The sequence below is a fragment of the Spermophilus citellus genome (genome assembly GCF_964194105.1).
Source record: "Spermophilus citellus genome assembly, chromosome: 15".
NCBI classification, from domain to species: domain Eukaryota; kingdom Metazoa; phylum Chordata; class Mammalia; order Rodentia; family Sciuridae; genus Spermophilus; species Spermophilus citellus.
In genome coordinates this window covers 16,902,817-16,911,352 of record NC_138195.1, presented here as the reverse complement: position 1 = coordinate 16,911,352, position 8,536 = coordinate 16,902,817, and the positions used below count along the sequence as shown (strand labels likewise).

Genomic DNA, 8,536 nt, shown 5'->3' with positions numbered 1-8,536 from the left:
CGTGACACCATGAGACTGGGAATTATCTGAAAACCAGGACTTGACCCATCTTAGAAAAGTTGCTCTATGTAGCATTTCAATTTCCTAACAATGATAAATTTCCACTTTGCAGGACTGTTGTAAGAAAAATACTCAAAAAAACAAAGTGATAAATTATAAAATAAGAATGCAGGGGGCAATTATTATCATAATTCAAGAAACATCCAATAATGCTTTAAATTGATTACCCATCAAACTGCTTCTCAGGCATTCACATGTATAAAACATAACAAGTTGAACAGTTTAAACATGGGTGGATTACTGTGTGACTATTATATCTTTAATGAAATTGTTTTAAAAAATCTTTATCCTTTCATCTGTCTGAGAACTGGTCACACTTGATGGCCACTGGTAGCCACATCTCCCTTTTGTGGGAAAACTGGTCCGTCTCAAGGCAATTCCTTATGTTCCATGTGGCAAAGATATTTATGGGGATTTGACCCCACCTAAAGTACCAAGTGTGGGCCCCAGTTGTCCAAAAGCCCACTATTTCACCTTGTAACCTTTTGTTGTTATTCTAATTTGTTATACATGACAGTAGCATGCATTTTGACACACCGTATATAAATGGAGTATAACTTCTCCTTCTTCTGGTTGTGCATGATGTAGATCACACCAGTCATGTGCTCATAGGGTAATAATGTCTGATTCACTCTATTCTTCCTATCCTAAGTCCCTCCCCTCTTCTCACTCCCCTCTGTCTAATACAAAGTCCCTCTATTCTTTCCTAGCCCCCCCACCACTGTGAATTAGCATCTGCATATCAGAGAAAACATTCAGCCTTTGATTCTTTGGAATGCAATTATTGTGCTTAGCATAATAATATCCAGTTCCATCTAATGACAGGCAAATGCTATAATTTCATTCTTCTTTAAGGCTGAGTAATATTCCATTATGTATATAGACCACATTTTCTTTATCCATTCATCTGTGGAAGGGCACCTAGGTTGGTTCCATAGCTTAGATATTATGAATGGAGCTGTTATAAATACTGATATGGCCGTGTCACTATAGTATGCTGATTTTAAGTCCTTTGGATATATGACAAGGAGTGGGATAACCTGGTAAAATGGTAGTTCCATTCCAAGTTTTCTGAGGGTTCTCCATACTGCTTTCCAGAGTGGTTGCACCAATTTGCAGCCCCAGCAGTGTATGAGTGTTCCTTTCCCCCTACATCCTGGCCAACATTTATTGCTTGTATTCTTGATAATTGCCATTCTGACATTTTTTATATATTTGTTGATCCATTGTATTTCTTCTTCTATGAAGTATCTGTTCTGTTCATTTGCTCATTTATTGATTGGGTTAGTTGTGTTTTGTTTTGGTTTTTGTTTTGTTTTGTTTTGTTTGCTTGCTTGCTTGTTGGTGGTGGTGATGGTGGTAAGTTTTTTGAGTTCTTTATTTCTCCTGGAGATTAGTGCTCTATCTAAGGTGCATGTGGTAAAGATTTTCTCCCATTCTGTAGGCTCTCTCTTCACATTATTGATTGTTTCCTTTGCTAAGAAGAAGCTTTTTAGTTTGAATCCATCCTATTTATTGATTCTTGATTCTACTTCTTGTGCTTTAAGGAAGTCAGTTCCTAAGCTGACATGGTGAAGATTTGGTCCTACTTTTTTCTTCTATCAGGTGCAGGGTTCTCTATTCTAGTGTCTAAGTCTTTTCTCCACTTTGAGTTGACTTACATTCAGGTGAGAGAGAGGGATTTAATTTCATTTTGCTACATATGAATTTCCAGTTTTCCCAGCACCATTTGTTGAAGAGGCTATCTTTTCTCCAATGTATGTTTCCAATGGAACTTCTGATCCAGCACCTTCCTCTTCCCAGAAATCATTGGAAGCAGTCAAAAAAGAGATCTTCCATTCCAATTCCTACTTTAAACATTTCTTAGCCCCTGGACTCCACTAAACTTCACCTATATGATATCTGGACCATACTGTAGATGTTGTCAACAAACATGACCTCCAAAATCGCATTCTCTGTTCTTTCATCGTAATCAACTATCTTCATATTCTTCTCACTTCCTCATCCCCACATTCCTGTTCTATGGCATTCAAATTCAGGACTCCCCTTTCCAACCTGAACTATATACTGCGCTGCCTTGTTTAATAATTTGCTTTAATATGCATAACTATCCTTTTATACTTTCCTAGTATGCTCCTGCTCCTTTTCCCTGAAGTGCCTCTTCCACATTCTTACCACCTCTTCCATTCTCCAGGCATGGGTCTCCACGTGGCAGGACCTCCGTCTCCTTTTCAAATCATCTTTCTTTCACTCTCACTCAGATGTTCAGCTTCTTTCCCACAGTCTCTAAAGATGAGTATGTGACGTCTTCCCCATGTTTCCCATGGTTAAATAAGTACATTTCTCCATCTGCTATTCTTTTCTAGCTGCCACCTTATTACTCTCATTCACTTCACCATCAAGCTCAAAATACTTGTCTATGTTCCTTGTCTCCACTTCCTAACATTTCCTAACACCAACAGTCTTCCAGCCCAAGATCCATGCTCCAGTGGAAATCTTCTGTTTAAAATGACACCAACCCTCTATTTGCTAAATCAAATGGATCTTTTTCCAGTCACATTCTTACCTGAATTATCTGTCACATTTGGCCGGGTTTCCTTGGTATTTCCTGCTCCCTTGGTTTCTGGAATGGCTTTCCTTCTAGGCTGCATTCCTGTCTCCCTGACATGCTTTCTCTTTCTCTGACTTTCTCTAACTAAACCTGAAGAGTTGGGGTGCTCCTCAGTACCACCTGTGGCCCTGGTCTCTTTTCATCCCTTGTACCTACCCTCCTGACTTCATCCAATCCCAAGTGTGCAAGAAGAGGTGACTAGGCACATCTGGAATCTTCAAACCTGAAGGTTCCAAAGAAAGGTCTGGCCCTAGCCTGGTTCCTGGGAGAAACCTCTAAGTCCTGTCCTTAGACTGTCCTACCTAATAAGAATGACTGTTTTCCTGGAGCTTTGGGCCATGCCAGACAGATTATGCTAACAACATGATTTATTGTGGGGGCCTGTGGGGGCGAAGACTGAGTAGCTGAGGCCAGTCATGTGAGCACCCCATACATATATGACCAACCCTCAATAAAACCCTGGACACCAGAGTTCTGGTGAGTTCCCCTTTAACATACCACTGCTGGGAGAAGGAAGCAATGTCTGCACAAATCCACTGGAAGAAGACACCTGAACTCTCGTGCCTAGCCTCCCCTGGCCTCTGCTCTCCAGCTTTTGCCTTTGTTGAAGGAGCACCATCTCTTTCAGTGTAATAACCGTGAATATGATAGTTTCTCTGGGTGCTGTTGAGTCCCTCTACTGGATCACTGAGGCTGATGATGGTCTTGGGGACCCCCCACCCAGTACACCATGTCATCAATAGTCATTTGCTATTGATTTATAAGTTCATATTTTTTCTGTACATCTCTTCTGAGCACCAGTTCTACCCAGAAATTATTTCCAGGATGTCTCAGTGGTGATTCCAATTGTCCAAAGTTGACCTCCTTATATTCTATTCCAAATTTATTTATCCTCATGCTTTGCCATAAACCCGGCCAACTGGGTATAAAATCTGGCAGTTTCCTCACCTCCTACTCTTCCTTGCCTGACCAGTAAGTGATACTCATCAACATCCTCAGTCCTTCCTTCTTACAATTGCCCATGGATTCCCTCAATTGTGGCGCCCATCATGACACCTGGACCACACAACAAATATTCCCTGGGTAGGTACCCTCACACCCAAGCCATGCTCCTCCAATTATCCCCAACAGACAATGTGAACCTTTTGAAAAATCAACACAAAAAAAAATTAAAATGAAATGAAATTAAAATGAACATAAGGATTCTAATTCGGGGGTGAAACTGAAATAAACATCAAGGTAGAAAAATCTTTAAAAATGAAGGGAAAAGACATTCATTAAAAAGACATTTCAAAAATTTTTAGAGAGTTGAAAAATGAATGAGAACAAGTTAACAAAAGCCAGAGTGGTTAAAGATTGATCCCCTTACACATCCTCAGAGAAGCTTTGGACTTTGGATCTTTCAACAAGAATTGACAAGGATGTTTATTAAGAGAAATTACGCTCAGGATCACTGCAGTGGGGAGAGGCTGCAGATTCATCCTCCCCTCATTCAAGGACATGGGGAAGGTACATCCAGGCACTGGCTTCTTATCCTCACACCCTAAAGTGACACTTGTTCATTGACAACCTCCCATCACAAACTGAGGACCTCCATCCAGTCCATCTCCATCAGGAGAGCATCCTCCCAGCAGAGAGAACAGTATGAAAACATCTATCAGCTATCTGCACTAAGCTTCTCAGTTCCTCATCACCTAAAATCATACTAGGCATGACTTTGTGAATATGCAAATTTGTCTTATTTTTGCTTTAAAATGCTGCAAAACTGGCTGAGGCATTTTCAATTTAAATGCTTTTAATGGCTCCCCATGGCCTGCAAGATCAAATTCCAACTCCTTTCTTGACAATGAAGACCTTCTACTTTTCTCATCAAACACCATTGGTATTGATGGCATTCCATTGGCATTCCATGCTGGTCATCTGGCAATTTTATGCTTCTTAGCCTGAATTCATGCTGTTTCCTCTGCTCAGAATGCAGGTTCTCTACCTTTTTATTGGGCAAACACTAACTCAGCTCAAAATTTACTCCAAGTAATGTATTTACATAAATGACAATCCCCTCTCTCCCAAAGCCATGTAAAATTAGCCCCACCCCACATACACACAAAATTTTATCTATGTTCTCATGATATTTTACTGCATTTATAAACTTACCCGTCTGTCTATATTTTGTGCTCAGTAGAGAAGTGACATATATAACCCAATGAATGAATAAGTGGCATTTAGGATATGGGCTTGTCACTCACTGTGGATCTGCTATTGGCTCCATCAATTGTCCTATGTGAACAATATTTTATCTGTCCATAAAATGGAAATAATTTTACAACTACAATATAGGTTTTTTTAAGATAATAGTAAGTAAAAGTATTAAATACAGATAATTCCAATACTACTCAAGATGTTTTATGTATATTTTAAATTCAATTTCATAAGAACACTATGAGATAAATATTATTTTCTCCCTAGTTATGAAATTAAGATTCAAAAACTGAATGGAATCTTAACATTAGCAACACAGAGTTTCTGATACACTGGGGGTCACCAGTGGATGCTTGCTCCCATTCTATTCAATGCTAAGAGGTCACATGAGATAATGGAAAAAGAAGGAAGGCATGTCTGGCCTGGGGAGACTCCAGAACAGAAAAGCTGAATTCTTGACACTGTTTTGTAACTTCCAAAGAAAAGGTATAATTCCAAACCCAAGCAGGAATCATGACTAATCAGGTATGGTGATTCTTCCAGGCAGTACCCAGTTAGCTTAGATTAGAGGATTCATGTTTCTCCACTTCTCAGATAAACCCTGATTCACAACCTCTCACAAGTGTTTGGTCAGTTTCCATTCCACTGAGATTCTTTCAAGGCCAATGTTGCTAAGCTCCAATGGTAGTAATAATGACCATTACTTTAGTAACAGCAGTGACAGGATGACCGCCACAGATTAGGAAAAGAAGCAGTGATATTAATTGAATACTTACAGCCAGGGCCTGGCTCACCACTTTGATTAACACATATTATCCCTTTTTTTTTTTTTGGCATGCAAATTTAACTAGTTTATTTTTAAATACTGCAATGCTATACAATGTTTCAAATAAAGAAAATTCTCTAACATCTAAATCAAATTAGAAAACCAAATAGTAAAAAAGGGAAAGAGATAGTAGTAAGAATCCATTTACCAATTTTACAGCTAAAAATTAATGTGAAGTAGAAACAGTTAAAGAGGCCAAATATTTTACTTTAGGTAATGCATTTATAATGCCTTATTATCTAAAGTTATAAATAGAATAAGGATTTTGTTATATAAAAATTATCCAAAAAGTATCAGAGAAAAGACATGACATCCACAAGCTGAGTGGCCAGAGACAGTGCTGGAGCACGACAGCCCAGGCTGGACAATGGCCTCCAGACAGTCTGTGCTTGTCTTCCTGGGCGAGCCACAGAGTCCATAAAAAGCACACTGCCTGACCGGATCCCTCTGCTGTCGCTGTGAACTGAGCCCATGCTTTCTTTCACTTAGGATTGGGGAGGGGGTGACTTTAGAATTTCCTTGGGAATGTCTGTGCACGTTGAAATGTCCCTGGGGCCTAACTCCTTCCAAATTGATGAGCAAGCTCTTGATTATTGAGTCGGGATGTTATTTTCCTCTAATTTTTTCGTACAGTCTTGGTTTGATTGGACACCATACTGACAGCTTCAGATGGAAGGCCAACATATACTCCTCCAGAGTTTCTCCTCTTGTCACCTTCTGTTATCGATTCTTATGCTACATCTTTAGCTGCTCCCGCAGGGCCTCGGCCCCCGCCCGAGCTGGTAGCGGTGGAGTTCCCGCAGCCCATCGCACCACTGGCCCAGGAAGCCGCGCTCAGGAGCTCCCGGCCGCGGGTCCTGGGGGCGGAGACCAGACAGAGGGCGGCGCGCCCCGAGCTGGAAGCTGGCAAGCGGGCGGGAGCGGAGGACCCGTGGGGGACGCCCGGGGGACGCCCCTCCTGCCGCCACATATTATCCCTTTGAGATGATTACAAGCAGCACCAGCAATAGCAGTAGCAATAACATTATTCCTAGTTGTAGTTATATCTAGTGTTAATGGGTACTTACTATCTGCCAAGATCTAGATTAGCCCTTTATAATTATTAGCACAGAAACTCCCGGTCACCTGCTTCCCGCAGACAAACAGCTATGACTCGGCATTAATTCATCCCGCTGAAACAACTGGTCAGCCCTTCTCATCATACGAAGGTAAATGCCTACCGAGCCTTCATAAGTAGTGGCCACAGGTTTGAAACAGGGCTTGGGAGAGAAGGACCCACCCGTTGAATTAGTCTCCCGGCAAAGGGAAACCGTGTCATCAGACTGCTGCGGAGGAGATAACTTCGTTGAAACAGGTGTGTGATCCCATAGCCTTGCCTCTCCACACATCGGGAAAACTCTAAGAGCCCCTCCCAGCTCTCCCCTAAGGGCACCTCCCAGCTCTCCTGTGAGTGCTTCAGCCAGCCCGAGGGAATCAGAGGTGGTGCGGGTCTCGCAAGCGGAACTACCGCTCCCACCAGGGCTGACTGCTGAGGTCTCTTGCACCACCTACGGGGAAGTGGATACCAGAGGGCAAGGAAAAGCCGCTGAGGATTCTCAGCCCCAAACTCTACAAGCTTAGGGTCTGAGGGAATGGCAAACTGGAAGAGTGTGCCCAGTCGTTCATGAAAACAGGGCTCCCGGGAGCAGCAGACTTGGCGTGTAGCCAGTATTGTGGTGAGAGGGGCCTGGCTAGAGAAAAAGTGGGAAGTGACTAGACACAAGAGGAGGCCCTAGACACTCAGGATTGGAGACTCGCCCAGTCTGGGAGGAGCTGCTGCACAGTGATTGGTTCCCGCGTATTGACAGGAGAAACTTGACCTGGTGGGCACAGCGCCATCTACTGGAAGAGAAGTTAATCAAACTCTAAGACTGCATTTATTAGGATTTTTTTTTCTTTTTCTTTTCTCTCTTTTTTTTTTTTGATTTAGGTTTTTCTTTCATTTTCATTTTTTTCTTTCTTGTTGTTTTATTAATTTTTTTTTTACAAAATATTTTTTTAAATTTTTTTTCTACTAATTTTAATTTAAATTTTTTTAATTATTATTATTTTTTTTTAATCTTTTTCTTTTTTAGTTCCTATTCTTTTTCTTCTTTAGTCTTCTCATTTTTCTTATCCCCCCTTTTTTCTTGAATTCTACCTGCCTACTCTCATTCTCTTTAGAGACTTCTTCCCTTCCCTTCAAATACCTTTCCTCCCAAGCATCAAACTAATTTATAGGAGTAAACAGTAACTCAGCAGTCAAACAGAACAAGAAGCAACATGAGCAGCTTCAAAAAACAAGGAAGAAAAGGAGTACAAACAACGCAGGACAGCCTAAATATTCAGGAGGACCTAGAGTCATCAGAAAAATGGTCATATAAAGAACTCAAGGAACACCTAAGACAGATGGAATGGAACCTTAAAGAGGATACAAGACAGCAAATTCAAGCAGCGAAAGAACACATTGAGAATGCATTTCACAAACAGATAAAAGAAGAAGTTAAGCATCTTTATCAGGAGATAGAGATTATAAAAAATAATCAAACAATAATTCTAGAAATGAAGGAAACGATAAACCAAATTAAAAACTCAATTGAGAGTATCACTAACAGAGTGGAGCAAGTAGAAACCAGAACATCAGATAATGAAGACAAAATATACCATCTTGAAAAGAGTCTAGCCAACTCAGAAAGGCTGGTAAAAAATCACGAGAAAAACATCCAAGAATTATGGGATAACATTAAGAAACCGAACTTACGAGTCATCGGGATAGAAGAAGGTACAGAGATTCAAACCAAGGGAATGAGAAACTTGCTGAA

The 8,536-nt window shown here is 40.9% G+C and overlaps 1 pseudogene across 1 annotated transcript; it reads right to left on the bottom strand.

Moving 5' to 3' along the window:
- Positions 1–6,056: 6,056 nt before the first annotated feature.
- Positions 6,057–6,643, bottom strand: LOC308634505 (overexpressed in colon carcinoma 1 protein-like; annotated as a pseudogene). Its single transcript has one exon. The product of its transcript is annotated as an overexpressed in colon carcinoma 1 protein-like (transcript).
- Positions 6,644–8,536: the final 1,893 nt, after the last annotated feature.